Genomic DNA, 13,326 nt, shown 5'->3' on the forward strand with positions numbered 1-13,326 from the left:
ATGCGTTGTATATTGTAATAAGATCAACTTGAATATGTCTTTTTGATGTTTTCCTTTTTATTTTTATTTAAGATAACTTTGTTCTCAGTTAAGCATTAAACGTCTGAGTGTGTATCTATTAAAAGAATTTTTTTTAAATCTCATCTAAAAGTGACATTTTTCGAATGGGAAACAGGTATTGATGCGAAGATGCTCTGTAGTAAAGTGGAGGATATGGAGCATTGTGTGGAATAAAAAGTAAATTCTAGGATGGTTACTTGTTGCTGTGCAACAATTTGACTTGAAATGGTAGCAGTGCAGGCAGACCCTCGCCGGCAGTATAGGTTCTATCTCGTTATATTTTTCTCCCTCCTCATAATTTTTGTTAATTAGCTGAGTCAGAAGAGGAATGGCAGCACCTGTAACTTTTTTCTAAGGCCTCAAAGACTAGTGAGGGAAAACGAGCAAGTACTATCTAATGAATTGAACAATCGGAGCCGAGATCTGATTCGAATGTGTGGGTTCTATTAAAAGCACCCAAAGAATAGATGATGGTTCTGTCATATCTGGTGACAAATTAGATTCTCATACATTTGGACAGGTACTGACGAGCTTTCATATAATTTCCATCAACCCCGATTTTACTTACAAGAATTTGGTCGACCTACAAAGAATTATGTAACAATTCTAAGGGGAAAATAAGGTCAGCATTATGTCAAATGTTTTGAGCTGAAATTAATAGTGCGTTGGTAAATATATTTACATGTTTGAAATAATTTATTAAAGCTGTTGATTAGCAAAAGCTGTAGGTGACGAACTCTAGATTTCAATGAACAAACAAGTTAGATACAGCAGGTTGTGTGATTTGTTTTTTTATTTTTACAGGATTTTTGAAGGTAACTAGGTATTAGCTTTTGTGTTGAGATAAATTTTAGTTGCTTACCCAAGGTAAAGTCCTACGAGAGAGCATCTATATGGTCTAACGAACTATTAGAAGTTACAGCCAAATCTCCTTCAAGCCAAACCTTGCTATATAACAGAAAAGAGGATACATTGGATAAATGAAGACCAAGGTTACATTATGTTTGAGAAAGTTGGCATGGCCGTAGCTTGAGGGCTTTTGATGATCGGTGTTGACTTGAGACTAAACAACCCATCTCGATTGCTCAAGAAATCAAATTCCAGAAGCATTAATAGTAGCAATATGCAATCAAGAAGGAAATATACTAAACGTAAAAGTACATTTGGAGGTTGAATATGGGTGGGTGGGGAATGATTTATCAGCATTTAGCCTTTCTGATAAAAAGTTCGTATTTAAATTAAAATCTTACATCATAATTTTTTATTTTAGTTAGAAATCTTTCGTTGTTTCAAGCAAGGCATAACGGGGGGAAAATGTTATTTCACTAAATTTCTCAAGATTATGGATTATTTTCAAAGTTAATTGAAACGCACATAGGCTGTGTTATATCGTCTGAAATCTAATAACGAAATGGTTTAAGGATAGGATTTATATTTTCATTTGAATTCGCTTTTGTTCAGTTTTTGTGTTGTCACTAAGAACTGTACAAAAGTCGTTGTACTTTTGGGAGTTAAACCCCATCAAAAATGTGACCGCTTTATACCCCAATTATAATTTACTGTCCCAACAAAATATAAATTGCAGATTTCTATGTATTGTTAATTACTTCATCAAGTACTGTATGAAGTCTACGCTCACTCCATTTAGATCTAGTTGAATAAAAGACAGGATGATCACGGACGGGATGTCTTTTGATCCTATGATTGCGAGATCAAGATTGTCCTGAGGCTAAACCGCAACAACCCAGCTATCTAAAAGCGATAATTGTTCGTGTACTTGACTCAGGAGATAAAGCCAAAACATGTCCGGAGATGTCTCTCGTTCTTACCAAACTGATTAATATAATATTTAGTCATCGAGCTAATTATTGTTTTTTCCTCACCGCAAAAGTATTTGTAATTAAAACTTTTTGGTGACTTCTCGGTTTTTCTTTTTGTACATATTAAGATGGACAACAAATCGGACCCCCCCCCCCCCAACAATTACCAAACCATTACACGGGTGGTAAACCAGTCTTCATTTCGTAAATAGATCACCCATGCCTTAGAAATGACACCAAGGAAATTCATGTATATTGGGGAGGGGGGGGAATTGTCTGAAGTGCTAAGCATGGTGTTCCGATGAGCCTCCTCCTTTCTATTGTGTTTGTATGCTGCCTCGTCGGGATCTACGAAATGAAAGCTGTGATTTAATGTGCAATGATTTGGTGATTGCTTTTTGTTGTTGCCTATCATTATATGTACATAAAACGAAAGATCGCCATATTTTTTTTATGCTCATTGCATAAAATTGTTGTCTTTCGTATGGATGGCGTCCGTGAGTAATTAACCTTAATTGATTAATTATTTAAAACCGACAGATAATAACTTATTTATTCCTCCACACCAGGGAGATTGTAGTGAAAACGTATGAGTCAACAAGGGAGCTTCTACGTGAAAGCTTGATTTGCTAGAAATAGCAGCCAACTCTTCAAATCACACCCTACCTGTTTAAAGAAAAGTGTATTTAGACCTAGAGACACCATTGTCTGAATAAAAAAAAAACGGGATAGTCACGGTTTGAATGTCTTTAATCATAAGCCTGTTCGAACAGTGTTGGGGCTAAACAGCGATGGAAGATTCGTGGACCTGATTCGAAAGAGGAACTCGAAAGCTTCTGTTGTTCAGTCTTGGGTCAACTTATTAAACAGACCCATATCATTAAAAGCGTTCCAGTTATGACTATCTTTTTACAAACGTACCCTTTGTATCCAGGAGTGGATTTTAATTTTCCTGAAAGGCATCCAAGACGTGAATGGAATTATGTTTACACAAAATACATTTGAACGACGGAGGCCTGGCAGAATCGACAGTGTCGGAGAAAATACTTTGCGGTATTCCGACATTTTTACATTCCGAGTTCGAATGCCGGCGGGGTCGGCTTTGTCGTTCATCCTTTCTGGGTCGATAAAAAAAATAAATAAATAAACTAGAGAGGTACTGGGATGATTTAAACGACTGACTCCCTCCCACGAAGTTTCAGGTCTTGCGCCTTTACCAGAACTAATTAAACATGCTGTTTTCCGTCCCTTTTTGTTTCCTCTCTCTCTCTCTCTCTCTTCCTTCCCTGCAATCTTTCTCTTTTCATTTATATCTCTTTATACTCTCTGTTTCTCTACACCTCGCACACTACGGACAATGTAATCTTGGTAGACCTGAATAATATAGTCCTAGTTACTCTTAAAAAGACGGGAGAGTCACGGCTAGAATGCATTTGACTGAGTTGACTTAGGCTAAGCAACCATTACCTCATACAGTCACTCTCTCTCTCTCTCTCTCTCTATTCTCCTCTCTACTCTTACATTCCCTGTCCCATCACTACAGTCTCATATGTCCTCTCCCTTTCACATCTATCATTACATTTCTCTATTACACACACACACACACACTCTCTCTATCTATCTCTTTCTTTCTTTCTGTCTGCTCCTCTTCTTACGCCATCCACCACTTTCCCACCATTCTATTTTCCAATATTGTCTTTGCCCTCCCCCCATACTATTTTCTCTTTCCTTTTCCAGTGTCTTTTCATTCCTCCCCTTCTCTAACACACTACTTTTGTCCCTTGAAATTTCTCTCCCTCTCCCTCCCTCTCTCTTATCATTCCATCATCTAATTCTCAATTCAATAATATTATTAATCATGACATCCACGGAAAAAACAAATATTTGAGCTTGTTCTTCATATTTAAAGAAGCTGACTTGTCCGCAGTCGCCAGATTCTTCATACCACATTCTCTTCATTCCGGCAAATTAATTACTGGAATCCAAGAAAGACAAGAATCCTCTCGTAAACAAATATGGGATAGAAATATGTAACAAATAAACAATAAATAAAGAACTGAAAGTTATTAAAATCTCCAAGAGAATGTTATTTAACACCATTTCAGCTCCACTAATGCAAATCTATGATCAAAAATGTCCCGTCAGTGACCATTCCATCTCTTATATTTTTTGGGGCATTGGGTGCCTATAGTTACATTATCCTACACATCCCATTCCTTTTATTCTTTCGACAGAAGAAATTTGGCTGCTATTTCTAGCAAATCGAACAGCCACTTATAGGCTTCCTTGTTGACACGATTGAAATATAGGGAAACAACTGGAACAAAATTCTTTGATATTTCTTATAACTGCATGTGTGCATGTATGTGTAGAGTCCATAAGGGAAATTATGTGGTTGATCATTCTGCAAGAAATAGCAGACAAACTTCGCTCAACTGACTACTGATTTAATTTAAAAAAAGCACACATTGGATAAGATAGCCTTGTCCAAAAACAGACGAGATGGTTATGGCAGTAACACCTTTTGTACAATAAAAGACTCCTTTACAATAACAGGACCATTAATGTAATTAAAATTTAAACACTCCAAGCTAAGAACATTGGCAATCACTGGAATACTTGAACACAAACGAAATATAATAAATATGAAGAACTCCATTTACAAGAACTAATCCTAGATACTGTAAAACAGGACAGCCATGATAGGAAAGGCTTTCTATCACGTTTGTTCAATAGCAAGGCTTTCTATTACACATACATGTACAATAGCTTACCAGCCATTCCTTCAAGGAAGTTGTACTCCCACTGTCAGAGTGAGAACCACAGCAAATTGGGATGGCTTGCAGAGGGTAAAATAGGCACAGTATTTTTCTTGGGGTTTTTATTTAGTACCAAGCAGCAAACGTATAACCAAAGGTGTTCCAACTGTGACCATCCTTTAGCAGTTCGAATGACCAAGTAGATGTTTCCTTGCTGACTCGTTTGTGTTATTTATTCCCCCAAACAAAATCTTTTTTTTTTAAGATGTTAGGATGTGATTTGGAGGAGATTTGGTTGTTATTTTTAGTGTACAAAGTGCCTTAGTTGTAGCTCCTTCGTTGGTTTGTCTATTATGTTTGTTGCTCTTGGTCAGTCTTGATTGACCCCTAAGTGTTCAGATTTTTTTCTGTCAAATCTAATCCTTATTTATTCACATTGTTTTGAATTAATCATGCATTATCTTGTAGCTTTCAGATATCAGTGGTGTGATTATTTATTTTTAGACTGACATTGTAGGGTAGGTTGAAGAGGCTGGAGCTGGTTAGAATATTCTGGCCACATGTGGCTGGTTTTAAATGCTAAAGGGTTAAGCAGATTGTTGAGACAGACTTTCTATGGTCTGGTTGCCTTCCCTGTTCCCAACCTTCATCTGATATTTATAAGGCTGGGAAGCAGACTTCTTACCACATAGCCATGTCTGAAAAAAATCATTGAGCTTTGTTGCTAGTTTAGGTTTTGGTGTTAAATTAGATTGTCATCTGGCTAAGGACCATTGCACACACTCTGACCTGCAATGGCAGAACATATTGCATCCTCTCCACTATCAAGTGTCTGTACTGCCATAGGTCTGATTGAGCTGACCTATATTTTTAGGTATTCCAACGATGACCATCCATTTTTTTCCAGATATAGTTCATGTATTATTTTATTATCCAATGTGTCTTCCCTTATTTTTTGAAGGGAATTTGACTGCTATTTCTAACAGACTGAGTGACCATGGACGAATAGGCTCTTGGTGTTTGAGAGTATTGAAAATGGTTATGGTGGTTCAGTTAGGATTCAAAAGTTGCCATTGAAAGTTTGTGCTGTACCCCTCCCCTCTTTCTGTTTGTCTCTGTCTTCTCTATCTCTCTATCTCTCTCTCTCTCTCTCTCTCTCCCTCATAGTGTTGCATGTCTTTTTTATGACTTAAATGGGGAAGGAGGGGCAATAATCATGATCTTGGATTATTGGCTGATTTCACAGGTGCAGTCATGGCTGTGTGGTAAGAAGTTTGTTTCCCAACCACATGGTTCTAAGTTCAGTCCTATTGCATGGCACCTTGGGAAAGTGTCTTCTACTATGGCCTTGGGCCAACCAAATCCTTGTGGGTGGATTTTGGTAGAAAGAAACTGAAAGAAATCTGTAGTATGTCTGTCTTTGTGTCTGTGTTTATCCCTCACTATCACTTGACAACCGATGTTGGTGTATTTATGTCCCCATGACTTAACAGTTTGGCTAAAGAGACTGATAAAATAAGTACCAGACTTTAAAAAAAGAGTACTAGGGTCAATTCAGTCAACTAAAAATTCCTCGAGGTGGTGCCCCAGCAGGGCTGCAGTCTAATGACCGAAACAAATGAAAGAGAAAACATATTTTTTCAATTTTTACAATACGTTACAGTATAATTTTTAAGTTACTTAAATCATTAGTTCCCAGTCTGGAGTCTGCCACAACTATGATTTCACTTGGCTTGACAAGTCTTCGCAAGCACAGCATATTGCCAGGTCTCAGTCACTTGTTAATTATCATCATCATCATCATCGTTGTTTAACATCTGCTTTCCATGCTGGCATGGCTTGAACGGTTTGACTGAGGACCGGAGAACCAGAAGGCTGCACCAGGCTCCAATCCGATCTGGCAATGTTTCTACAGCTGGATGCCCTTCCTAATACCAACCACTCCGAGAGGAGTGAATATATATATATATATATATATATATATATTGAAATGAACAACAAGCTTCTTTCAGTTTCCAGTTTCTTCCTACCAAATCCACTCACAATGCTTTGGTAGGCCTGAGGCTATAGAAAAACTCACGTGCCCAGGGTGTCACACAGTGGAACTGAACCTAGAATCATGTGGTTGGGATACGGGCTTCTTACCACACAGGCATGCCTGCACCCGACAGTCATAGGGAAAAATTCATTTCATCATATCGACATTTCTTCACTGGTTCCTAGTTGTAATGTTGCACCAGGTAACCTACTGGATAGCATACCACCACAATACTTCTCTGAACAAAGAAACTTCAACCAGATGTAGGTACCATCATGTTCATTCCAACTACCCCTGTAATAAACACTTTCTATAGTCCTTCTACCCCAGAATTGCAGTCCTTTGAAGCACCCTCCTTTTGCATGCTTTCCCAACAAGCGTAAAATTGCAAAAATCCAAGTTGATAATCAATTACATCGACCTGATCACTCTGATGTCACCTAAAAATGCTATTTTTCAACTAGAGATCTTAGTGAAATACTTAGAACAGACAGAACATCTAAGGATTGGCTCGTGAAGTTAAATAGGCCAACAGATTAGGTCTAAGCATTTAACAAGTAACAGGCAGTTGGAAGGCTTGCATTCACCCAAGGCCATGTTATCTACATCACACACACACACATGTATGTACATGTTTATGTATGTGTATGTATATCTATATAGATGTGTGCGTGTGTCACACAGACAGACATTCTCATCTTTATTTATTTATATATATATATATATATATATATATATACACACAAATAACACGGAAAAAATAAATAAACAGTTACCAGTGTAGCTAAAATTCACACAAGAACCAAGGATGTAACAGCCTACTTATAAAGGTAGAAACTCCAGGTTTAGGTGAAATGTTTTGTATAATGTAGATAAATAAATAAATGGAGTTAAACACAAGTGTTATTCAAATTCTTTTACTTCCGACATATGTTTCAAAGACAAGGTTGGTATTATTCCAGAAGGAACAAAAATGGTGTAAAACAATGCAGTCTTCTCATCAGGGAAAGAAAGAAACCAAACACATCAATAAGTCATTTTAACAGAATGTGATGACTGCATACATGATGAAGGGAACGCTATTGAGTTTTTTTTTTTTGAAAAATCGTTAGTAGATATAACGTCAAAGGTAGTTTATTGAAAGAGGAGGAGGAGAAAGAAAGAAATTAGCAGAAAACTAATAGAGGAGAGATATGGAGCGATAGGTGAATTAGAATAAAGCTTAAAGACATGGAAGTAGATATATTTAGCGGAAGTGAAATGTAAGAAGACAGCGAAAGGTCGAATTTTATAGAATGGTAGAAATCACTTATAGGAACTAAAAGTAGGTTTCTGCTAATGTTTGCAACGATAAACGTGTTCTATAAACGTGTTCACAAGAGGATTGTCTGAGAACAGGATGAAATACATTTCTGTTAAAATATCTTATTGATGTGTTTGGTTTCTTTCTTTCTTTGATGAGAAGATTGCATTGTTTTACACCATTTTATTCCTTCTGGAATAATATCAATGTTGTCTTTGAAACACATGTTGGGAGTAAAAGAATTTGAATAACACCTGCATTTAACTCTATATTTATATATATATATATATACATACATATATATATATATATATAAGCCCGTCGTATATATGTGTGTGTGTGTCTGTGTTTGTCCTCCAACATTGCTTGACAAACGATGTTGGTGTGTTTACGTCCCCGTAACTTAGCGGTTCGGCAAAAGAGACCAATAGAATAAGTACTAGGCTCACAAAGAATAAGTCCTGGGGTCAATTTGCTCAACTAAAGCGGTGCCCTAGCATGGCCGCAGTCAAATGACTGAAACAAGTAAAAGAGTATATATATATATATATATATATATATATATATATATATATATATATATATATATATACATATATATATACATATATACACACACACATACATACAAACACATAAATAGATAATGTGGGTGTGAATATGTGAATACGTATGCTCATCTATTTGTCTTATTTCTTCTGTCTCTGTCTTTCTCTTTGTGTGTGTGTGTGTGTGTGTTCACCTGCTTGCATGACATTGATACTGCAGTTGTCTGACTGTGGTGCTTAAGGTATGGCAACGATATACCAGAACACTCACTGAATGAGTTTTCACGGAAAGTTATCCAAAACTAAAATTGTTTTTAAGGGATTCTGCCACATTACTTAAATGGCTAATGTTGTTATGTGGGCTGAGTCATCACCATCTAATCAGCTAAACCACCAAACTAACTTTATACAGTTGGTTATGATTACCCCCCCCCCTCTCTCTCTCTGACTGCCTTACCATCATCCATCACAGTAGTATAGTGTCCCTAATTCACTCTTACCCCTCCTGATAGTAAAATTGAAGAAATCATTATTACTAATGTGTAGTTGGCATTATGCAGTCAGTCATTGCTTACCTCCTCATATTTCCAACTTCCTGGGGTTGGTAATGGAGGTGGGAAGGGCCAGTTGTTGTTTCTGCAGAAGCTATTCCTGCTGCTACTACTACTACTACTACTACTACTACTGCTGCTGCTGCTGCTGCATTAACAGCTTTAACAATAATAATAATTTCTCTATATTGGCTCCAGTTCAAATGTTTGTAGAGAAGGTGACCGTACTGCCCCAACTTTTTGGCTGGGGTAAGTATCTGAACCATTGTCAAGCACCGAAAGCCAGCATAATTGATAATCTTCTGGGGATACTTTGCATATTGATGGGGCAATCTTATTTGGAAAACTTTCACCTTAGAGACTAAATGTCCACAACATAGAAGACATTCTAGTTAGAAAGCTTTCTAGTTTGAGATAAGCACTAAACTACTGACCTAGCATTATCATCAGTTAGAACTGTACAAGATATGAGCTGGCCTATAAACCATTCTGTATGCACTTATCCAAACATTGTTCCGTGTCCAAACATTGCTGACTTCCAAAGTTACGTGAAACAAATATTGTTAAATATAGGTACAGTGTAGCTGTGTGGTAAAAAGTTTGCTTCTCTACCACATAGTTCTAGGTTCAAACTTACTGTGAAGCACCTTGAGCAAATGTCTTCTATTATAATTCTGGACGAACTAATGCTTTGTGAGTGGATTTGGTAGTTGCCAGTGCCGCTGGACTGGCTCCCGTGCAGGTGGCAAATAAAAAACACCTTTTTGAGCGTGGCCATTGCCAGTACCGTGTGACTAGCCCTCGTGCCGGTGGCACATAAAAGCACCCACTACTCTCGGAGTGGTTGGCATTAGGAAGGACATCCAGCTGTAGAAACTCTGCCAGATCAAATTGGAGCCTGGTGCAGCCTTCTGGCTTGCCAGTCCTCAGTCAAATCGTCCAACCCATGCTAGCATGGAAAGCGGACGTTAAACAATGATGATGATGATGATTCTATTTATTTTCTTCCTTTTATACTCCATATGATACTCCAGCTGTTTTTGTAAGTCATTCTTGTACCGTCCTCCATCCATTGTCCTTGTAACAATGAAAGAAATCTTTATGTTCTCCATGTCTGAAGTGATGAAAGCCAAAGTTGATCTCAAAATATAAAGGCTCACAGCCAAATAAGCAACCCTTACATTTGTAAGAAATGGATGCAATTGATTAAAGTATCAACCAATTCTGAACGTGTTCTGTTTATTTTCTGACTTTATCAGTAAAGTGTAGCCTTCTTTCAGTAAAGAAAGCTTGCTAAATTAGTTGCCTCAAATGAATCAGTAAACCAATATGCAATGTACTCTTAGATGCCATCTGTTTGAAAAACCAACGGTTAAGATATGTTAATATATATAACGTTGGGAGAATTAAATAATTCTAATCGGGGGTATAGAATCAGATTTCCAATAATACAGTGAGGATAAAAACAATATTAGACATTGACCAATGTTGTTCTAATTATGTTGATAGGTATGGGTGGCAACTTTAGATGTATTTCAGCTTTGTTAGACCTTCCAGTGCAGAATAGATTTTACTTGAATATTCCATTCCATATCATAAGTACTTATTTTATTGGCAGTGGAGTGAACAAGGGCTAGAATTAAAGCTTGGTAGAATTTGAATTCATAACTACTACAAGTGCAGATATGGTATAAGTGCAGGCATGGCTGTGTAGCTATGAAGTTCTCTTTCCAACTACATGTCTTCGTGTTGTCTCATTGTATGGCACCTTGGGCAGGTGTCTTCTACTATAGCTCCAACTTGACCAAAGCCTTCTGAGTGGATTTGGCTGATGGAAACTGAAAGAAATCCATCCTACATGTATGTATATATGTGTATATTTGTCTTGACATAAATGAGTGTCACCATCATACAAGTAGTGTTTCTTGTTTCCAATCTTCCATGAAATGATGTTCAGCCATGAGTGAAGTATTACCTTGCTTGAAAACAGGTGACGATTGGCAACAGGAAGACCATCCATCTGTGGTAAATCTGCTTCAAAGAATTCTGTCTGACTCATGTAATCATGGAAAAGTGGACATTAAAATGATGATGATGAACTAGCATCTCTAGCAGCTCACTGCCTTTGCTCATAGAAATGGTCTTATATTGTTGTATTCATCATCATCATCATCGTTTAACGTCCACTTTCCATGCTGGCATGGGTTGGATGGTTTGACTGAGGGCTGGCAAGCCAGATGGCTGCACTAGGCTCCAATCTGATCTGGCAGAGTTTCTACAGCTGGATGCCCTTCCTAATGCCAACCACTCCGAGAGTGTAGTGGGTGCTTTTACGTGCCACCGGTACAAGGGCCAGTCAGGTGGTACTGGCCACGGCCACGCTCAAATGGTGTTTTTTTATGTGCCACCTGCACGGGAGCCAGTCCATCAGCACTGGCTGAAGTTTATATAAGAAGATATGGTCATTTTTAAGATCTCTAATCAGTTGAATATTGGCATTCATTTAGTTGTTTAACCCCGTGATGATTCCCGAATTGACAAGGATCAGCCTCCCTCCCTACTCTAGATATTAGTGAAATTTATTTCCACTATCTGAATTCTCCTTTCTTCACCATTGTGTCGGACAGGTTTAACTCTTTAGCATTTAAACCAGCCATATCTGGCCAAAATATTCTGTCTTTTAGGCAAACTCGCCTCTTGTACCTTACCCTATAATGTCATTCTAAAACTAAACAATCACATCATTAAACTCTCAAAGCTACAAGACAAAGCATGATTGATTCAAAACAATATGAAGAAATAAATATTGTATTCGACAGAGTAATCTGAATGCTAAAGGATTAAAAATGCAAAACCATCTTAATTTGATTAACCGTTTTGATACCTATCTGCCTGAGACCACCCTTAATACTAACTTCCTTTGGAATGTCCTCTAGAACTAAACCTTCCAGAAAAATTTCAGGTTAATTTATGTTCCAGATACTAAAGTCCTCATTATTTTCAGGGTTAATTAAAACGAAAACAGTGTATTTCAAAAGAAAACAGAGTAACAAAAAAAGGGTTAGGACACGACAATATACCCTTTGTTTTCAATCCTCACTGGACGGGAGTTCTCTCCTGGAAGTTCTGTCTTCACTTCCCACAAGAAACACTGGCTTAGCTCCACAGAGGTTCTGAGAAACTCCAGAGTTTGGTGAAAAGATTCCAGGGTTCCATAGGATAAGGTGTTTTCTTAGTAAAAGTTTATAAGATAAACACTGGCATCCTCCATGTGTGAAGACATGTGGCCTAGGGATAGGGTAATTTCGATTCCAGGACAGGATGGTGTGTTGTGTTCTCGAGCAAAGCAATTCATTTCACGTTGCTCCTGTTGGTCACTCAGCTGTAAATAAGTAACCCTGCGACAGACTGGCGTTCCATTCAGGGAGAGTACTGTGATCTGACGAATCCTTGGACTCGAGACAGTAATGTCTAGGGGTCTTAGTTTACTTTGATGTAAGAAGCTTGGTTCCCAAGCTGTGTGTGTGTGTCGCCTTTTCCCTACACCACTTGACAACTGGTGTTGGTGTGTTTACGTCCCCGTCACTTTTAAAGGTTCGCCAAAGAGATTAATAGAATAAGTACCAGACTTATAAGAAAAAAAGTACTTGGGTCGATTCATTCGACTAAAAATTCTTCAAGGCGGTGCCCCAGCATGGCCGCTGCCTAATAGTACACAAAAAAGTTAAAAGATGTTCAAATCAATAGATTATTGTATGTTAGTTTTCTTATATGAATACTTTTTAAAACAATTTTGTTTCATTTGTCTTATTAAGATTAGTGGCAGCGGTTTTGCCTATAAAATACTTTGGAAGATCGTAAAAAGATTCTGCGATAACCCCCCCCCCCCAAAAAAAAAACGTTTAGATTTCAATATATGTAATATTGTCCATGTATGCCTGGGTCACCGTCGGTTCATCAACGGCGTGCGAAACTAAAGAGACCTGCTCTGACCTCTCACCCAATCTCAGGACTTTGACCTGAGCCGATCCACTTTGAGAGATTGAATTGTCAGGTCTGTAACAATTTTAGACGGCCAAGAATCATCTCGGTTTGCTCGCTTATAACATGGATTATTCCATAGTCTATGTAAAAAAATGTTTCGAATTTACAGAGACGACCCAGTTCCATTAATAGAATAATACTTTAACTCGGCCAAACCTAATTTGACCAAAGGCTAAAGTGCAAGATAAAAACAAAATGAGGTA

General features: G+C 37.7%; 1 protein-coding gene across 1 annotated transcript in view; it reads left to right on the forward strand.

Annotated features, from left to right (window-relative positions):
- The window catches only part of LOC106874451 (casein kinase I), a 94,541-nt gene that overhangs the window by 8,579 nt on the left and 72,636 nt on the right, over nucleotides 1-13,326 (forward strand). The gene's annotated exons all lie outside the window — the stretch shown is intronic.

The sequence above is a fragment of the Octopus bimaculoides genome, chromosome 22, assembly GCF_001194135.2.
Source record: "Octopus bimaculoides isolate UCB-OBI-ISO-001 chromosome 22, ASM119413v2, whole genome shotgun sequence".
NCBI lineage: Eukaryota > Metazoa > Mollusca > Cephalopoda > Octopoda > Octopodidae > Octopus > Octopus bimaculoides.